The sequence below is a fragment of the Taudactylus pleione genome, unplaced genomic scaffold, assembly GCF_031769625.1.
Source record: "Taudactylus pleione unplaced genomic scaffold, aTauple2 ptg000225l, whole genome shotgun sequence".
Lineage (NCBI taxonomy): Eukaryota > Metazoa > Chordata > Amphibia > Anura > Myobatrachidae > Taudactylus > Taudactylus pleione.
The window spans coordinates 1,883,372-1,905,594 of record NW_028284627.1 but is presented as its reverse complement, the minus strand read 5'-3'; the positions used below and the strand labels follow the sequence as shown (position 1 = coordinate 1,905,594).

Genomic DNA, 22,223 nt, shown 5'->3' with positions numbered 1-22,223 from the left:
AGTCAGCTCAGCCAGCCCTCCAGTGATGCTCCACAGCCCAAACTATATGCCTTCAGGTTAGCTTAACAGAGCGAGCAGCCACTCCGTTCTAACTTTCCTCTCAACTGCGCAGTCAGCACGAGTCTCTCCCTCCTTTAACCCCCCACCGGTTGGCTCATGCTGTATTCGTTATCTGGGGGTCACAGGACGCTGTGCAGCCAGCGCGTGGATTGCCAGAATTTTCCATTCACGCGCCGGCTCCTGCAGCTGCTGCTCCATGGTCCACTACCACTACTGATGTTGGTTAAATATATACATAATTTTGCAATAAAATAAACATTGTGTACACATTTACTTATGCAACGACTAGTTACCATTTAAGAGGACATGCTACCTGTTTGGGGGTATCACATTCTTCCCTGCTAGAATTATGCGTGTCCTCACACTAAAGATAACAGTGAAACCATATATAACATAACAATAACTTGGATCAGGAAGTTATTATCTTTATTTAAACCATTAACTACCTATCTATATCGGAGAGGTAGAACACCCCTGTTGCACTTGGTCGATTGTCTCAGTGTCAATTCAGGTGACACAATTTCAGAGGGATCAATATTTGGAAAATATGGATTTCCCTCTTCACAAACTATAGACAATGTATATTCTGGAGCCACATTACTCTCGGCTCCTGACCTCACAGGCCCACACATAAAGGTTAGCAAATCTGCTGGATTGTCTAAAAAGTCTATCAAGGGATTTCTTGAACTCCCACCTATTGGGGTCTCTTGTCTGTTGGACAAGTCAATTTCGGAAAGGCACAACTTTAGTTGATTTCTGTGAACAATGCTAACTTCTCCATCGGTTTCTCTTCTAATCCGATATGTGAGCATATCTGTACCGGGGATACTGACTATCTCATAAGGTATACTCTCCCACTTACCATCCAATTTGCTGTAGCGATGATGCTTCCGCTTCTACACTCTATCTCCCATTTTAAGATTTTAAGCGGAGTAGCTCTTGCATTCATGTTGTAGTTACGCTCCTGTCTCTGATGGACTGCTTCCATTTCACTATGTCTCGAGCAGACTTAATGCAATGCTGATGTTCGCAGATCCAGTTAGTCTACTGAGAATCCTCCAACATGGGCGATAACTCTACATCTTTAGGCAGTTTGCCTTGTCTCCCAAACAGAAGATAAAATGGGGTAAACCCGTGGAGCAGCAATTTTGGCCACTGTGATCGGCGTTCTGATGGAAGGCTCCTCAACATCTCAATGATGGTCTGATTAACCCGTTCGCAGAGTCCATTCCCGTGCGGGTGATATGCAGTGGTTCTTAATTTTTTACAATTGTACATAGTACACAATTCTGTGAACAAATGCGACTCAAACGCGGGTCCCTGATCGGTAAGGACGTAATCAGGATATCCATAAGGATGCACAAAGTTTTTAAGGAATACCTCTGCAGTAGTTCTCGCTGTCAGATCTCTCACTGGAACAGCCACCACAAATTTACTGTAGTGATCGGTCATGGTGAGGGCATATTGGTACCCATGTGGACTGTTGTCGAGCTTCACATGGTCCAGGGCAATGATCTCCAATGGATATTGACTGATGATATGGCGAAGACGGGCCTTTTGCTCAGATCCTTTTTTTTTTTTTTTATGCTCAGGAGATGCATCTTTTACACCACTCCTCGATGTCTTCGTGTAGACCTATCCAAAAGTATCTCCGGCGTAGCACAGCTTCTGTTTTTTGCATGCCAAAGTATCCGGAATCATTCTGGTATGCTTGGAGCACTAATTTGGCCTGTTGCCTTGGAATGATGACTTGCATAATCGGTTGATGAGTTCCTGGATCAAGACCACTGCGGACTAGAAGTTCTTGTTTAAAGTGGAGACGCTTTCGATGTCTCAGTAATTTCACCAGTTCAGGATCAGCATTGTCTCTCTGTACTTTGGTTAATCGGCGTCTTTGCCGCATAATGTCTATCAACTCCCACAACACTGGGCTCTCGTTTTGTATGTCCCTCCAGTTGAAGGCAGAAGAATCCGGTGTAGGACCTTCAGGACTCCGGTTCTCAGTGACAGTTACTGGCCCTGAGGTTACTATTGGTTTACTCTTCATGGGTTTAAAGGCTGGTGTCTCTACTTCCTCCTCCCTATCTTCCTCTTCAGTGATGTCGGCTGTGGGAAGACAATACAAGGCACCGGCATTGCCGTTCAATTTTCCACTCCGATAATGTACAGTGTAGCAGAAGTTCTCCAGACAGGCCATCCAGCGCTGTTCGAGTGCTCCCAACCTGGCAGTGGGCAGGTGAGCCAGTGGGTTGTTATCCGTCATGATGATGAATGGAGTAGCATCCAGATAATTTTTAAACTTCTCCGTAATAGCCCAAACGAGAGCCAGCAACTCCAGCTTGAACGTGCTATAGCTTTCGCTATTCCTCTCTGTTTTTCGTAGACCATGGCTGGCGTATGCTATCACACATTCACGCTCATCTTGTATTTGGGACAGCACAGCCCCCAATCCGCGATGACTTGCATCTGTGTAAACCTGGAACGACTTTTCATAATCGGGATAGGCGAGTAATGGAGCCTCATTCATAGTCGTTTTTTAACTGTTCAAATTAGCATTGTCGTTCTTCTCTCCATATAACAACTGTCAAGCTTCTCTTCTCCTGGCCCGACCTGCCTCGCAACAGTTCATGCAGTGGAGCGGCTATTTTTGCTAAATTTGCTATGAAGCGTCGGTAGTACCCCATGAAACCAAAGAAACTTCGAACATCCTTTACCGTCTTTGGCACCGACCAGTCTCGCACCACTCTGATTTTCTCAGAGTCCGGCTTCACCCCTTCAGCACTGACGACGTGCCTCAGGTACTGCACCTTCGGTTTTAGTAAGTGACATTTGGCTGGTTTAAGTTTCAGGCCAAACTTTGCCAACTTCATGAACACTTCATCCAAGTGCTTCAGGTGCTCTTCGTAATCCTTCAAAAATATAATGACATCATCCAGATATAATAATACCATCTCGGTATCCGAGGCAGTGCTCCATCACCCGTTGGAAGGTGGCGGGAGTATTGCATAGTCCAAACGACATGCAGTCAAATTCAAAAAGGTCCATCGGAGTGGTAAAAGCCGTTTTTTCCAGATCTTCCGGGGCCATCGGAATTTGCCAATATCCACTGGTTAGGTCTAATGTAGAGAAGTAAGTGGCCGTCTTCAATGCCGTGAGTGACCCCTCCATTCTAGGCAATGGGTATGCGTCTGTGTATGTAACAGCATTCAGTTTTCGGTAGTCTACACAAAACCGAAGGCTTCCGCCCTTTTTCCTAATGATCACCACTGGAGCGGCCCATGGACTATGACTTTCGCGGATGACACCATTCTCTTTCATCTCCTCTAGCATGTTCCGTGCCGGTTGATACATTGCCGGTGGTAGAGGCCTATGACGCTCTTTGATAGGTGGATTCGTCCCGGTGGGTATGTGATGGTAGACACCCTCAGCTTTTCCTAAGTCTGAAGTGTGCTGACTGAAAGACACAGCGTTTTTCTTCACAACTTAAACTACTCCTTTTCTTTGATCTTCTGAGGTATCGTAATCACCTGTTTGGATATCTTTCCACCATGGATTGTCCTCGGTCGGCTCCCCCGAGGCTGTTTGAGAGGCTGTTGTTAGAGTTTCGCCCAGCACGTCTTGAATGTCGACTTGAATTACTCTCACCACAAGGCAATGGTTAAATAGTCTGACAGGGTAACTGTGTGGATTCAAAATGCGAACGGGCACTTTTCCACATGCCACTTTAGCTAACGTTCTAGCTACTGCAAATGGTTGTCTTCCATCATAGTCGCAGGACTCAATGATGGCATCATAATCACGACTGCCTGGTCCGATACGGGCTTTACACCAGATCACATGCTCTGAGTTAGGTTGTAACAGTATAGGCCTTCTATCCGCAATCCGGGCTTTCCCGACTTCTCCACTCTCGTTGGCGAAGTGTTTCTGCCCCTCCAGCAACCTTACTGTCTGCTGCAACGTTTTTCTCTGTTTTGGGGCTGCAGTTCGTATCTCCATCTTTAAGACCTCCACTAACTCATTGGGGCAATTCTTAAGTACATTCATTCCGAGAATAATTGGAGGAAAATTTTTATTTTGCACGGTGGTGACTAAACATCCTTGCCTTGAAAGTTTTGCCTTGCCTATTTCCAAGTCCGCTTCCCAATACCCATCATAATTGATTGGTTGTCCATTACTGGCCAACAGTTGTAACCAGGCAATTGGTGGGGACACCATATCTTCCTTGTCCCAGTGTTGAAGAAATTCTGCAAGTTGTATAGTGGTCACTTGGGAACTAGTGTCCAGAAGGGCGGATAATTCCACATTGTTAACTCAAATTTTCACGTGGGGACATTCCCCGACGTATCGGGGCCACCACTCCTGCGATGGACCTAAAGGCGCTTGTCCTCCCGAGGGTCGGTCCCCCGCCTCGGGGTTTCCTCATTTAAATCGCCATTCAGACAATTCTGCTCAATATGGCCACTTTGACGACACCCTCTGTCGGTCTGTCTTGTGAATCAACCTGGTCGGTGGGGCGTCAACCTGTCCCTCGAGGAATGTCCCATCGAGCTTGATTTCCCCCACCGCGTCCTTGACGCCAATCTCGGCGTGTGGCTCCCGACTGTTCTTGCTGAATCTCCTTTAACTCCTTTATAATGTCCGTGACAGCGCTGGTAAAAGTTCCAATCAAATACTGTCCTGACTGTCCTTGTTGAGTGACCGTTTCTTTCTGCAGAGGATGGTCAGGCATCATATATGTTTTGGTTTCTTCATAATGATCAGCTGCCAACTGCTTGGATGACGAATCATATTCAGGATCCACGTTCTGATTAAGCCCAAGTATATCTAACACTGTTTCCTTGAATTGGGAGAATGAGCAGACAGGGTTCTGGCGTCTCCACATTCGGAGTTTCGCCCGTGTCGCTTCTCCTCGTGCCCCTTCAATAAATAAATTTGTTAAGTCTCGTCGAATTGCTCCACTTCTCTCAATTCTCGGGCTCGGATGGCCCACATAGCTTCCTGCAGGTCCATTGCAAATTCTCTTAGGGTCTCCGGATTCTGAGTTCTGATACGGCCCATGAGTCGAAAATATTTTCACATTTTTAAAAAATATCTTCCACAGTCTCTCTTTCTTCTTTCTCCCACGCTTTGACTTATCGCAACGCGGCTCCCTTCAGCTGTCCAATTACAATTTCCACTCTTTGTTCATCAGTGAGCGGATATAAATTGAACATCGATCTCATTTTGTCTTTAAATTCTTTCAGGGTGCTAGCAGCTTGTGGGTGAGTTTCCCCTGAATATATTGGTAGCCATGGGGCTCCAAAGTAGTATGGCATCGTGATGGGTGATGCCTGTGTCATCTGTGCCACACCGCTGCTTCACGAGAGATGTGCTGATGGGGAAGCAGATAGTCGTCTTCGACCCGAGGTGGATGCAGGAGTTTGTGGTGCTGACATTTTCCTGTCGTATCCTGTTCATGGACGCCAAGTTGTAATACCCACTTACTTTCAATTAACGTCTAGTTGCTCCAATAATTTTGAAAGATGAAATTCCTTGTCTGCAGATTGTCACTATATTTTAATTCATGTAAGCTATCACAGTACTAGGATAGAATTAGGATGAAATATTTCAAACAATACACTGTGGGCCTGATTCAGAGCCGCTCGTAAGCGGCCGCTCGTTCGCTTCGAGCGATGTTCGCACAACTGCGCATGCGTATGGGTCATAATGCGCATGCGCCAACCAGTCATTGCGGTCGGAAATCGAGCGCTCGCAAAATAGCGAGTGCCTGCTAATTTGAGTGACAGGATGAGGCGTTTGTGGGTGGTAACAGGGGAAGGTGCTTGAAAACGTGGAGTGGAGATCCGAACGCAGGCGTGCCAAACGGTCAAAACGGGCATTTTAAGGGTGTGCATAATTAACAAAGCAGCGTCATCGACCACGTCACTTGGTTGTTTCTTAGCCTGAACTGTTCGCATGATTGCGGTAGGAAAATCCAACCACAAGCACTGCGAGCAGTTCATACACCTTTTCGATGTACTCGATTAATCTAATAAATAGCGGAGATGACGTAGGATGCGAGCGGCCAGGGGGCGTCTTTACAAAATAGCGAGCGCATGTTTCGTTCGCTTGCTCAGACATAGAGGCGTCAACAGACCGCAAACAGCGAGTGCTCAATTTAAATAGCCGGACCCTTTTTCTGAACGAGCAAGCGCAAATAGCGTCCGGCTCTGAATCAGGCCCTGTGTTACAATAGTTTATCACGTTGACATTAGTTCACACAGAAAAATACAGACAGCTCCTCATATTTTATTTTACAGGAACCAAGCGGGAAAAACTGCTCTGACAGCTGTCCTTCTGAGCTCTGTAAGCGGAACTGATTAGTGCTTTTAATATCACACAAATTCACAATATATTTAACACTCAATAAACATTAAAGTTCCATACAGTCATAAAATTACCTTAACTGACACTACAGTCTCTTATTCCTTTTTGTTTAACTAATTCTGTATATATATATATATATATATATATATACATATATTGTAATGTGAGCTCACTACCTTATACAAGTTCAATATTAGTCTCGATTTTGCATGCAGCGTTGCCCGGGTTGACGACTCTAAGAATGGCTATTTTGTACCATACGGAAACAGTAGTCTCTATTTTAAGTTTGTTTCTCAAACTCAGCTGAAGTCTCAGTAAAGTTAATTCTCCTTTTATCCTTACTGTAGCAATATGGCTGATAATGATAATGATAATAATGATATATTATAATGTGAGCTCACTTCCTTACTGTAGCAATATGGCTGATAATCTGCCTGGTTCTAGATTATTGTATCAGTACTCTCTCTTGGCAACTGTGTCACAACAGCAAATTGAGCTGAATAAACCTGACAGTTGTATATGAACACAGATACACACAACCTCTCTTGCGCTTCAAATGTGTTCAACTTGAATTATATACAGCAATTTGTCTCCAATGATGGAACCGTTCTCATATGTAAATGAAAAACAGAGAAATGCCACAATACTGTAATACTGTAAATGGTATAAAAGGTCAGTTCTTATAAACGTGCTGAAAGTGGAAATAGGTGCGTAAAGAGTCCTCTCCACAAGCGTGACACTTCTGAAAGACTTCAAATAAAATCCTCAAGTCCCAGTCAAAACACCAGATTAGTGGAAGATTTAAGATGTAATGGATTCTTACATGAATGCTTACTTTAATTAAGCTGGTGTCAAACACATAGCGGTTTCTTTAATTCTCATATATCCATCAATAAAGGGGATAGGTAATTTCCAAAAGTATCTCTGAAAAATCAGAGAAAATACACTTTGTAGTATAAACTGAAGGTAGATTTATTAAAGACATATAAATAAAAACATAGGTTTGTAGACAGCTGTACCACAAAGATGGAATTACACTGAAGATGATACCTGGGTAAGTGCAGTGTAATATATGTATACTGGCCATACACCAAACCAATGTGTGACACTTCTTTCTATGCATTTCGACGCACTGCTGCGTCTTTTTGAAGTAGAGTGTCAATGTAAATGAGCTAAAATATAAATAGAAACTTTTTAGTATCCAACTTACAATAATGTGTATATCTCCCAATACCTAAAATTACTTGATAATATATATGAAATAATAAGTAAAATATAATCCAAGGTGATTAACCACTCCTTATAGCATATTCCTGGATCACTATGTTATAGTGCCAGCTGTACCATTGAGCTTGTAAAAATAGCCTGCATAGGTCCAGTGGTGACTAAATAGGCTGTGGTTGCTTAGCAACCCTAGTTTATGGGCCAATGAGGGATGATCTAGGTGCACGTGTATATCAATCACAGGACCAGAAAGACGCTAACAACACGAGGTCCTCAGGTGTTGTTAATAGTCGTAAGCCCGACTTCCAGCTTGTGCCACATCGCCCATACAGAGCATCACACCAACATGCTTCAGACGTCCATATAGAGCGTTACCCTGCACGCTCTGGACGTCATAGGAGCAATCATCCCATGTGGGACCTAGATCACATGATCGGACCAACCCGAACTCAAACCACATGGTGTAAACAATGTCATGTGTCATTAGACAATGTCACATCTACTAAAATTAAAAAATCTTATACAACTGAAAAAAGAGGAAGAAGGGGGGAAAACAGAAAAATTGGACTTCAAAATAAATAAAAATGTAAACAAACAGTGCCATTTGAGCGATGATAATTCTATGATATAGCCATCGTCTAATAAATCAAACGAAAAAGGGATCAAAATATTCAATTTAAGCACATATGTCTTGGATGATATAGAACAACATGTTCTCAAAAAAGGTTTAAAATTTTGCCCTACAAATGATGTTAACCATTTTGATCTTTATATAGATCTTGAAAAATGTATTCGGAAACTATCTTTGAAAAGGTTTTTTGGAGACAATGTAGATTCTTCATCTTCAACAAAAGATCAAATTTTTTATTTAATCCCATACATAGTAGAGGGTGCTTTGTGGAAAATTTTTATAGAAGTGTCCGTGATGATTTTAATCCGTCCCAAATGTAAAAATAATTTGAGCCAAAAAGAGCTTACGGCTTTGAAAAAGCTTCAAGACAATAAAGATATTGTTGTCAAACAAGCAGATAAGGGGGGGGGGGATTGTACTCTTAGATAAAGCATCCTTTATAGGAGAAGGACTTCGACAACTTCAAGATGGGGTCACGTATGTAAAATTAAAGAGTGACCCTTCATTAAATATTCTTAAATTATACCAACAATTTATATTATCATATGTTGATTTGGGAGTCATCAGTTCTGAAGTTTCAGGTTTTTTAATAAACAAGAACTTTTCGGTTCCAGTATTATACCTATTGCCTAAAATACATAAATGTGTTAATAATCCACCTGGCAGGCCAATAGTGGCGGGTACTAATTCCATTACGTCAAATCTATCGGCTTACATAGATTATCAATTACAACCTTTGGTTACTGAAGAAAGATCGCATCTTATTGACACGAAAGATGTTCTTAATCGGTTGCTTGATGTAGAGTGGGAAGATACTTTCTTTCTTATTACTACAGATGTATCATCACTCTATACTATCTTCACTCATGAGGATGGTATAAATGCAATACAAAGCACATTAGTAAATGGAAATATGGACGGTTCATTGAGTAAATTCATTTTGGAAGGCATTTTTTGATACTTAGAAACAATTATTTTAATTTTGATGGTGTGTTTTATAAACAACTAGTTGGCACTGCCATGGGCACCAGGTTCGCACCCAGCTATGCCAATTTATTAATGTCCAGGTGGGAGGAGTCCCATGTCTGGGCAGGGCATGGCTGGAGTGCGAACCTGGTGCGATGGTGGCATTATATAATAGGATATACTGTTTATATGGAGAGATGATGAGATTGGTTTGAACCAATTTTGTGAATATCTGAACTCTAATTCTTTAAATATAGTTCTCAGTTTTTGAATAAGCAAGACATTGGTCAATTTTTTGGACCTCAATATAGAAATCTCAAAAGGTAAGATTACCACCAGTAGCTTTAAGAAATCCACAGATTACAATACTTGTATTGATTTAGATAGTAACCACCTTCCACTTTGGCTTAATAATGTTCCTAAAGGTCAAATGTTGCAATTAAGACCCAATTGTTCTAGTGACAATAAGTTTAAGGAACGAGCACACCTTATGAAAAATAACTTTATTAGCAAAGGGTATAAATCCACACATTTACAAATAATTATGGATGATGTGGAGAAAAAAAGACAGAGAGAACTATTAAAACCTAATATTGGGGAGATAAATAATGATCTAAATTTTCAAATATGTTTTAGTACGCAATTTAATCAGAGATACAAAAAAATTGAAAGGATTGTCAAGAAGAATTGGAATATTTTACTTAAAGACGACATTTTAAAGAATATCCAAGATCGTACAGTCCAAATTAGGGACTTTATCACATGTAATACAGATTATGTGATCTATGTCATTATTTGTACATGTGATCTGATTTATATTGGAAAGACTAAGAGACAAGTTAAAATCAGTTGGGCAGAATATGTCCGAAATATCATTAAGGGTAATGAAAATCATCCTTTTTCATCAAATTTTAAAGAAAAACATGATAAATCAGTGAAGGGATTAAAAAGTTTTTTGGGGTTGCTTGGGTAAAAAACAACTGGAGAACTAGAGATAGAGACATTAGATTGGCTAAGACAGAGATGAGATATACAGTATCTATGACCCCAATATCCTCAAACCCAAAGGTCTTAACCATGATTTTGAGGTTAGATGGTTCCTTTAAATCATTTTATTGTTATGTATAATTATTTCATGTATATGCTTTTTACTTTTTATATGATATATTTTTTATATGCTTTTTATTTTTATGTATATGCTTTTTATATGTTATAAGATACTAATCGGGTATTATAGAAACGCATAGAAAGAAGCGTCACACATTGGTTTGGTGTATGGCCATTACACATATATTACACTGCACTTACCCGGGTATCATCTTCAGTTTAATTCCATCTTTATGGTACGGCTGTCTACAAACCTATGTTTTTATTTATATGTCTTTAATAAATCTACCTTCAGTTTATACTACAAAGTGTATTTTCTCTGGTTTTTCGGAGATACTTTTGGAAATTACCTATCCCCTTTATTGATGGATATATGAGGATTAAAGAAACCGCTATGTGTTTGACACCAGCTTAATTAAAGTAAGCATTCATGTAAGAATCCATTACGTCTTAAATCTTCCACTAATCTGGTGTTTTGACTGGGACTTGAGGATCTTATTTGAAGTCTTTCAGAAGTGTCATGCTTGTGGAGAGGACTCTTTACGCACCTATTTCCACTTTCAGCACGTTTATAAGAAGTGAACTTTTATATCATTTACAGTATTACACTATTGTGGCATTTCTCTGTTTTTCATTTACATATGAGAACGGTTCCATCATTGGAGACAAATTATCGTATATAATTCAAGTTGAACATGTTTGGAGCGCAAGAGAGGTTGTGTGTATCTGTGTTCATATTATTTGTTATAAGTTTGGTGACTTATTCTACCTTTGCTGCTCCAAGTGCAGCGCCATTGTTTTGAATACATTTCTGCATACTGACAGTTGTATGTATCTAGTCCAGATATATGTATCCTGGCTGCTCTACTCAGGATTATTTTAGATGAGATTTCCCTCTCTACTGAATAAGACTTTTATTCACGCATGCATTCTGTGTAGTATCCAGAATATTAGCTATTCCTGCAGGACACTTATCATCTATAACCTTGTTTCCTTGGTTTCTTTGATGCTTGGCTGGATTTACAGTGCCATATAATTAATAAGTCTCACTGACTGCACTATGCTGAGCTGATCCTCCCAGAAGGCACCACAGACACTATGCAGAATATGAAGTATTTAGATACTATCTATCTCGTGTGACTGCCTGGGATGAAGAGGGGAGTCTCTCTCTAACTCTGTATTAGCAGTGCTGACTTGGTTGGATGTATGAGTGTGAAGATGCACACCCTTACCACTCTCAGTTCTGCAGTGTCATACTGCTTCTTATTCCTCCAGCAGGTTAGTGCAAGTCCCTGACAGCAGCTGCTTCAGTCTCCTGGCTCACTGTGCCTTTAGCTCCGCCTCAACCTTGCCTCCTGGCTCTCTGCACAGAGCCCTCAAGCTGGCCACACACATGGCGATCTGCACACGATCAGCCGATGTGTACGATTTGTGTACGATTTCCCTTGAAACTCTCCTCGGCAGCTCTGCACACGATCTGCACACAATTTGGTGTCCAATCTTCAAACGATCTTTCCTGTATAAAGACTTTCACAGTGCATCGTGCCCTAGACAGTCAGATCTGCCCTACTGCACGGCAGATCTGAAGATGCGATGTGCGACCAGCGGGGATGCGCATCGCATCGTGATCGTGAGTGGGGACTCACGATTTACTCAAGATTTGGCCAGATTTTACACGATCTGTCGTTCCAATGTGTATGAATCGGCCAGATCGGGTAAAATATCGCTATATGTGTGTGGTCAGCATTAGTCTCCCCCAGCAGCCGGCGACACCCAGCCGGGCTCCGCCTCGAGCCACGCCTCCTCACCATCACCAGGGATAGCTCCACCCACAGGCACCCCCTGGCTCTGTGTACTGAGCTGCACACAATCTCCTATTTGCCGGGAAATGCCAGTGCTGCTTCCGGCAGCGATACAGGGATGCCTCCAGTCAGCTCAGCCAGCCCTCCAGTGATGCTCAACAGCCCGAACTATATGCCTTCAGGTTAGCCTAACAGAGCGAGCAGCCACTCCGTTCTAACTTTCCTCTCAACTGCGCAGTCAGCGCGAGTCTCTCCCTCCTTTAACCCCCCCACCGGTTGGCTCATGCTGTACTCGTTATCTGGGGTCACGGGACGCTGTACAGCCGGCGTTTGGATTGTCAGAATTTTCCACTCACGCGCCGGCTCCTGTAGCTGCAGCTCCAGTGTCCACTACCACTACTGATGTTGGTTAAATATATACATCATTTTACATTAACCAATAAAATAAACATTGTGTACAGATTTACTTAAACAACGACTAGTTACCATTTAAGAGGACATGCTACATGTTTGGGGGTATCACAATTACATTTTATAACTAGTTTATTATTGTCTTAGGAGTGGATGCAGGAACTTCTGCCCATTTACGGTACATATCCTGCGTGCTTTTGAATGGCGCATGCTGTGGAACCCAGCATAGGCAATTTTGCTATTCCATTTGTAGGTGGTTAAAGGCAGGTGCAAACGCATAATGATGTCATGATGATGGTTTCAGTTCCCAGCACTACGAAATCACTTTACTTGTACTGCTGGCCCGGGCAGTGTTGGGCTCTTCTGGAGGCTCAGGCGCACCTGGGCCGTGACCTACGGGCACGCGGCGCCTTGACATACATCACGCATGCTGTGTTGCACACCCATCTGAACACAGCTCCCATCTCTCTACTGTGTGCCCAGTCACTGAGTGTGACTGAGCAACCCCAGCCGATGAGGGAACAGGACAGGGACGACAGTGAGCATTCTTAGCTGGTTATGTTAATTTTTTCTGTGGGGGCCAATGTAATTTTTTTTTATATCCTGTGGGGAGCAATGTGTTTTTTGTCTGTGGGAGCCAACGTGTGTGTTTGTTTTCTTTCTGTAAGGACCATTTTTTTTTTTTCCGTGGGGCCTAATGTCTGTTCTTTTTCCTGTGTGGGGCCAATTTGTGAGTGTTTTTTTCCCATGGGAGCCAATGACTGTTTTTATCCCATGGGGGACTGATGGCATGCATTAGCAATTTTAAAATCTTGTTCAGTGTTCCGCAAGATGAAAAAGGTGGAAAATCACTGGTCTAAGGTTACACTAGTTGCTGTACTGTTGCCTAGAAACCTAACCTGTAAACACAGCAAATGAGTTAGGCACAGAAGCTTTTGATGCGCCATTGTTATTGTACTCCCATAGGAATGTTACAATGTATTTAGCTTGTATGTAAAAGTTAATACTCAATAGGCATACATTCCTGTGACGTTAGATATCCCAATTGCTTCCAACGACAATGTAAAGGTATATATATATATATATATATATATATATATATATATATATATATATATATAGTTACTGCCACCTAGTTGGATCTTGCTAAGTTAAAAAAAAATATGAAACAATTGTAAGTTGCAATTAGCACCATTGTCAGAGCAAATGATTTATATGGATGTATTAATCGCTATGTACATTGCCAATGCGCTAAATGCAACTTTACCAATCTGACCCATAGGGCCTGATTCAGAGTGTACGCAGCATCAATGTCACATGCAAGCGACCAATGTTTTCATTCTGCGCATGCGTCTGAGTCCCAATGCGCACGCTTCCCCATGGTTACCGCCAGGAGCCACAGAACGAATTTGGATGCAGAGAGAGGCAATTTCGGTGTGCGTATCTAGGAGGTAATGAGGCGGTGGCTAGTCAGACACAGGCGCAACCTACCCTAGGAGGTTACCGTGAAGTGGTGGGTAGGCCATAACCTTGGCCATGATTATGCTAAAGCCTCTATTTAGTGCAAAATTTTATTGCAAAATGTACTATATATAGTTAGTAATTTGGAGTTGTACACTTATAATTTGTCTTTTTGTGTCTGCAATAATAGTCTCAACAAGTAGCACCTCCCATTATATATACTCAGCGTGTGCAGTCTAGGGTCCTTTTCCATATACTGTAATCAGTGTTCTCCTTTGCACACCTGAAGGCATGAGACACCTTCAGCCTGGACTAGCACCCCTCCCACTTTGTTTTTAAGCAAGGAGTCTGGCATTGTGACTGCACATTAATAAAAGGCACAATTTAGGTAAGCCCTACAAATTTATATACTGTAGTGCAGCTTTGGGTTGATTTTTGGGGCGTGGATCCCCTTGATTGCTTTGGTTGGGCTGCTTCAGGGCATCGCATTATAACACATTCTTCCGTTTTTGCACTTATTAACACTTCTATTGTTTGTTTATTATATATGTATTTTCACCTCTCTATTCTTATATACAGTATGCAGCAGTAGCTGATCTTATCTATCCAATTTTGCACTTCACTTTTCTCATTAGAGTGATGCCCTGGGGTGGCTCAGCTTGGCTGGTTTGGGGGTGTCCTGCGCTCTGGATTTTAACCTCAGTATGTTAGGGACCTACCCTAAGAGGTTACCGTGAAGTGGTGGATAGGCCCATAACCTTGGCCATGATTATGCTAAAAACCTCTATTTATTGTAAAATTTTATTGCAAAATGTATTATATATAATTAGTAATTTGGAGTTGTGCACTTGTAATTTGTCTTTTTGTGGCTGCAACACAGTAAGCAACTGCATCATAAGACGTAGTGGCTCTGACCCCAAGATGGTGAAGCTGATGGTGTGACCGATGCTTCCGATGGTGCCTTTTAATATGCATGGTGCCACTACTGGAGGGCATTTATGTACGAATACCATTGGCTGCGGCATTAGCATAAAGGTGCAGTCGTGTTGCGGCAAAAGACATAGTCGCGGCTGCAATAATGTGCACCTCTGAATCCAGCCCTTAGGCTTCAACTATACATGTAGCCATGGTGATCCCAAAGTGATCAATTATATCTATGTATGATTTGTTCTTTACAATCAGGGCTATTTTTCTGGGAAACTAGGTTCAGGAACTGTGGGTGGAGCTACTGGGGGTGGAGCTATAGAAAAACAATTATATATATGTATATGTATGTATATATATATATGTATGTATATATATATATATATATATATATATAAAAACAAATCCACAAAGGTCCCGCTCTCCCTGTATGAGATTTGCCTTGCCGGGTGCCTGCCTGCACAGAATAAATAAACAAATCCACGTGTTGTAGCAGCACTCCTGGCCAATGAAGACATAATTATAGTGGTATATATATATATATATATATATATATATATATATATAATATATACACATATATATGTAGTGTGTAGAAAAGAAAGCACTCAAAATGACCTTTAAAATAAAACTTATCTCATGGAAAATACATTTTGGCCCAGGACATTACGTCATAGTTAATGAGAGGTTCAGGAACTCAGGACCTGATTCAGACTCGCTCACATGCATCCAGCCAATTGTTTGCATTCTTCACATGCGTATGCATCGCAATGTACATGCGCGAACCAGTGCAAGCGATCGTCGCTCGCTGCACATAGACAGCCTGACAGAATGAGTGACAGGAGAGGCCGTTTGTGGGTGGTGACGGGCTGGCTGCTAGAAACGGGGGAGTGGAGATGCGAACGCAGGCATGCCTGAGCATCTCAACGCCGTTTCAGAGGCGTGCATAATTAAAAGGCAGCGTCATTGTACACGTCACTTGGTAATATTCACTCGCAGTGCTTGCGGCAGGGTATGGTCAACCACAAGTGCTTCAATCACATCCGATCTTACAGATGGTTACATACACTTCCAGGACATGATGTGCGCAAGTGGGCGTCTTAATACAGGCTGGTGGGCGTCTGCATACACAATGCGATCGCACGTTAAGACATAGTGGGCGTGCTAATGCCTTGCCGTGCGATCGCCTGCCTTGCCGGAATTTGTATACGCATCTAGCGTGTGAACGCATCTAGCGAGCAGGTCTGAATCAGGTCCTGAGTTCCTGCTTGTTCCTGATGAAAAATAGCACTGCACAATAATACATTCTCTATGTTCTCAGGTGTAGAGTGAAGTGTCTACATTCTGCCATGTGAGCCGGGAAGAAAGTAAATAATGAAAATAACTTGGGTAAGTTTTGCAAAATAATGTACAATAGTCCTCACACCCCCCCACCAAGTGCACTACATTACTATGATGCCATGTCCTGTCTCCCAGCCAGGGCTGCAATCTGCTGAGTTCTCAGGGTGACAAGTTCCCACCTATTTCCACAAAGCAGGGAAAATTGTAACCCTGTAGTAAATCACACCCCTAGCGGGTGGCACCGAGTACATTGCCCTATAGTATATATGCCATACCTCACAACATTAACAAATGTTCTATAAACAAAGCTGCATTCATTTTTCATTAAACTGTACTGTTGAGGGCCACCCAAAAATTAGAACTATTGGGAGATACTGTACAGTATGTATTGAAGTCCTTTGGATCTCTAACTCATTACAGCTTTAACTACTTAATTCATGCCCTTTGTACAATGCTTTGAATATCACAAAAAGAAACAAAATATTTTTTAAAAAGACATAAAAGGAAAATAAAATAATTATTTTAATTTGGATGCAAATGTTGTAAATACATTTCAAACATATTAGCACAAATAACAATGTATAATGCAGCTGCTGGTCACTTTGAAAAAAAATACTTTAATAGTACATTTTGAGTAACAGCATTATTGCTAAATTACAGTTATAGGCACATCCACCATCCTAGTGAAAAAAACAAAAAACGTTGCCACTCCCTCTCTTGTGCTTCCTGCTGTTTTCCTCTAGGCAAGTGCAAGTTAGTGTTTGGTTGTAAATGTAAGAACCTCATGCGAGAACGTTCTGCAAGTCGGGGAAATGTGATCATTCAAATCAATAAGACGCCTAATAATATAAACATTTTATGTTCTAAGCCCTCCTAGAATTTACTAATCACAGAAACTTTTCGAGAGAACAGTGAACAAGCTTGCTGGCAGGACATAGAAAACAAGCTTTTTTTTAATACTCACAGGGATGGCTCCTGATGTACAGACATGTTAAAAGGTGATATCCAGTAAAATACGAGATGCAGGGCGCTCGGAATCCCGGTGGTCAGAATTTCGATGCCGGCCTCCCGACACCTGTCGATTGGTATCCTAATCTTCTCCCTACCATAACCATCCCTCCGCAGTGCCTGAACCTACCCCCGTCTAGTGCTTAAATATCCCCTCCACCTCTCTGCACCCTAAGCCTAGAGATGTTGCCCATAGCAACCAATCAGATTCTACTTAACATTTAACTAGCACCTCCTAGAAGATAATAGCTAAAATCTGATTGGGCAACATCTCTTCTAAAACTCACTTCTAAAAACTCTCACTTTAGTAAATTTACCCCTAGGTGTCCAAAACAATTAAATTAGCTCTCGACCACTTTAGACAGGAACTATGGGAGCACAAACTATTAAATCGTCCCCATAGAGTCTAAATGGATTAATTCAGAATTGTTATAAAAAGCCAAAGCGCTGTCTGAGATCAGCTGATATAGGGGTGTCAGCCCCTTATAATGAAAGGCATACAAATATCAAGATGTTACCAGCGCTAAGGAATATAAATACACTAAAAGTGGATGGTTTGGATTCAAATAAACAAAAGAAAGTACCCCAAGCGCTAATAATATCTATAAAAAAGAATCAATAAAATACACATATATGAATTAATTTAAATTGAAGCAGTAGAAAAGCAAAGTGTGCTTGTGATGGCACACCAAACAACATCTGATTACTAAAAATAAGTGATACTTAGGAGTTGGAGTAGAATTTTACGAACTCTACTCCAATTGCCCTGTAGTAACTTTAGGTGAAACTAAAATAATGTGAAAAGGGTGTGAAAACACCCTTTTTCACTTTATTTTAGTAAAAATAATTATAATAAATAGAGCCCATAGAAAGATAATTCTGTGATTTCTTACAATTTTTATAATATATATGATAACTTGATGTTCTTTGTTTTATTATTTTATTGTCTATGTATTTTTCTTTTTCTTTTTTCTTTATTATTTTTTGACCGGTCAATTTGATATATTATGTCATTGTCTGTTTATTATTAAATTATTTTGTATATTTATTATTTATCTTTAGCCATATTTTCTTCACTTATTTTATTTAGCGCAGAGAATTAAATTAGATTTTTGAATTCAAATAAACTAAAACACTTCTTATAGTACAAATAAAAATCACCAATATGCTATACACATATTTCTGTTATCAGATTGTAAATAAAATAAAAAATCCTCTAGTGGACCAATTACTTAAATCAAAAAACATCTAGATCATTATAATGGCAAATCTGGATATTCTCATCTCTGTCCATACATTCCCCTATTAGCAGCAGGATTAGTTACCGGGTCCAGGAATCAGAGATGTCATACAGTCCCTTAGCAGCGTGATTTGCACAGGTTGGGCTGATGTATATTCACCGGGTATCCTTATGGTCTGCCAGTAAGGAAGAGGGGAATGTATGGACAGAAATGAGAATATCCAGACTTGCCATTATGATGATCTAGATGATTTTTGATTGAAGAAATTGGTCCACGAGAGGATTTTTTTATTTTATTTACAATCTGATAACAGACACATGTGTTTAGCATATTGGTGATTTTATTTGTACTATCATAAATGTTTTAATACAGAATTGTTACCACTGATAATAATAATGTCAAATACAATTCTTTTTCTTAATATCAAATAATAATAATAAAAATAATAATTGAGCTTATGCTTAATTAATTATTAATGTAAACAGCAACACTATATTTTAATACTTGGAGAAACGGGATGGGTACGGGATGCCGGCGCTCGGGATCCAGGTGGTCAGAATGACGACACCGGCATCACAACAGGGTTAGGATACCGACACCTGTCGGTAAGTATCCTAACCCTCCCCCTCTCCCTACTTCTCCCTCCTCGCAGCCTAAACCTAACCTTCCCCCTGCAGTCTAAACCTAACCCTCTCCCCCTAGTGCCAAACCCTAAACCTCCCCTTAGTGCCTAACCCTCCCCCTAACCCCAATACTTACTGTCGGGATCCCGGCAGTCGGGATGCTGGCGCCGGGATTCTGACTGGTCGGGACTCCGGCGGGATTGTGACTACATCCCGGAGAAACAACTACTGTATCAGTGAATTACAGCTGTGAGTCTACTGTATTCTGTAACTATAAGTCTCCATCTGTTTTTTACATCTGTACTTTGCAGTTTCACTCATTAGTCTTTGCAAAATTGCTTGAGCACATCAATTTTCAAAGCATTTCAGATTAGTGATGGGATTTCTATCTTGGAAAGTTTCACAGTGTCATAAGGATTGAAGCACAACAATAGCATAATGCTCCCATGCTTCACATTAGGGGAGACTTCTGGGAATTTTGTGCATCTTTAGACCTGCATCAAGGCCAAGCTTTAAGGACAAAAAGTTGTTTTGGTGCTTGCAAATCACTGCACACTGCCAACGGTTTCTGGACTCAAACTGCTGGGTGATGGTTTTAAAACAGCTAAACTGCTTTCTGTGTCATAGCAGGGCGCAGAGCCAGCAACCCCAACCCCATGGCGCACATTACCTCACAGAACAAGTGCTGGGAGCAGGACAATGGCTACCAGGGTGCCTTTCTATGCCAGCTGGAAAAAATTGACATCAAGTTAGTGGTGCAGATATAAGAGCAGGATACACAGGCCATATATAGGATAACCTGGCAGGGTCTCTGGAGCTAAGTGGAACACATCCCATGTCCCACTGTGAAGCTCATACACAGTGACAAGATGCCCAAAAGTCAAACTGGCAGCTATCTTGGTAAAGTAGAATGCTTCAAGTAAGGAGCATTCATGGAGGTAGCACACTCTATATTTCAACAGTTATGGCTCTGACTGTATGTGTTTTTAATAGATTTAATAGCCAGCCAATCAGGAATAATCTCTCACAGATAGAAGTGTCGCTCCTAATTAGCTGCCCATCTAATAAAGCACATATTTCTGAATTGCCCAGGCTATTATGTAAACCATAAACAGTTGTTCTCATAACTGTCACAGAAACCTGTAAAACTGTCAGAGTTGGTGGCTCCCCTAACAAGTGCCCTTGCTGTATGGATGATCGGTTTTGGAGGACAACCTGGTCAAGACAAGTTCATAGTTGTGGCATGTTCTGTTTCTTTATTGTGAACTTGGGGATATTAAAAGACAAGCCTTTGAAACATTCTCATAACCTTCCCTTGGTGCTTGTAAATTAAATTTCTTGGACGATGAGTGGGGCAGTGCTGCAATAGGGGGAGGGCCGGCCATGTGACTGAGGATGGTCTGCCTGTCGTAAGTGCCCTGGACCCCCCCGAAGGCTTAATCCAGGCTTGTCCCCCTCTCCCCTTTGACAGTATGATGGTGGGTTAGGTTAGAGGGTTTTAGTGTCAGTTTGGTTTTGCCTATTAGGTAGAGATTTATTTTATGTGGGTGAGGTAAATGGTTTATAGTTTCCTGTCACCAGTCACTGGTTCTCTTTCCTCCTGGAAATTCCCTCCCACCCTGAACTTTTGTCAGCTTTCTTGTTGGGTAGGAAAGAGTGGCAGTCAGGGTTCACCTTGATGCTGTCGATCTTGAGGTGCTCTTCCCTCCAATTTACATGTTAGGCTGATTTAACCTTCTTGGGGTCAGCTGCACCATCTGTCTGGGTCATCCTGTGATTGGTGTCATTGGAAGGTGATTTTGGATACCTCATGTTTTTGTTGTTGAGATGAGCTGGCAGCAGGCCCCCATTATAAGTTATTATGCTTTTGGGTATGTGGCAATAATGTAGTAACTGGACGTTCTTTCTTCGCTGCCATAAAGCTTCATCACAATTATACACTTAACAAAAAGGTGCCGTTTTTCCCGCCAATGAATGATTGTGGTCTTGTTATTTATTTGATAAATTAAGTTGATTGGGTTACTGTTGAAGGGGTTTGCAGGCTGTTATCAGACACTAGGGAGTTTAAGGGTCACATTTAACACAATCCACATTTTTAATGCGGATATAATAAAAAAAAAAATTAGCCTAAATACGCATTGTGAAAATGATAGGGCAGATAGGCAGATAGGCATCTACAGATGGCGTTAACTATTGGGGCAAAACTCTGTAATGCATTGCATTCCGAAGCTTGGTAAATAAATCCGACCGCATAGCTGCCCGTAGACACCTATGGGGGCTGCATTTGGTGACAGAAATGAAGGGACAGTGGCAGATATTGGAGATAACTGCTGCGACCCCTCCATGGTGCATCTGGGGGATCCTTTATATTTACAGGTATCCTCCAAAAACGTCTGTTTTCAGGGGATATCCCGCAAATATTGATTAATAAATGCGTCTCTAAAGCTCTTGTTTGAGATGAACCGACCAGACGTGTTCAAAAACCTGTGTATTTATTTTTAAATCAGTTAAAGCACTTTCATTGTTACACAGATGGACTCCAAACAATGAATTACGGAATCACTAAAAACTGATTAATTCTGTATTTTTTATTGATATTTTACCAAATCACTTTTTATGTAATTACTTAATAAAAAGCAGTTTTTATTTTATTCAACATTAAATATTCTATTGTGTTGATCAGTGAATACTGTTTAGACACAGTAATAACCATTGTATGCAGGGCCGAATTAAGGGCCACATGGGACCACCAGTGCTGTGTGGGTGTGGCCAGCACCATGTAAGTGTGACCAGTGCTGTGTGAGTGTAGCTAGCACCATGTAGGTGTGACCAGTGCTGTGTGGGTGTGGCCAGCACCATGTAGGTGTGACCAGTGCTGTGTGGGTGTGGCCAGAGCCATGTGGGTGAGTACACCCCCTTCACTTTCAGCCCCAATGTCTCAATAAATATGTAAAGTATATAAATTTATGATTTATGACCAATCGTGTGGTCAAATGGTGGCCCGTGATCTTTTTTTTTTAATGTGGAGGCCTGGAGCTGTAGTCCCATCCGTTCCCAT

The 22,223-nt window shown here is 41.4% G+C and overlaps 1 protein-coding gene across 5 annotated transcripts in view; it reads left to right on the top strand.

Annotated features, from left to right (window-relative positions):
* Window positions 1-22,223, top strand: part of LOC148517204 (potassium voltage-gated channel subfamily A member 1-like) — a 192,791-nt gene that overhangs the window by 155,421 nt on the left and 15,147 nt on the right. For 2 of the 5 annotated variants that reach the window (XR_015879304.1, XR_015879305.1), the window contains one exon: window positions 16,274-16,341. The exons of 2 other annotated variants lie outside the window; for them this stretch is intronic. The gene's annotated coding sequence lies outside the window, so the exon portion shown is untranslated. Of the gene's footprint in view, window positions 1-14,260; window positions 14,417-16,273; window positions 16,342-22,223 lie in introns of those variants that run through there. One more of the 5 variants, XR_015879308.1, reaches the window with a different exon arrangement.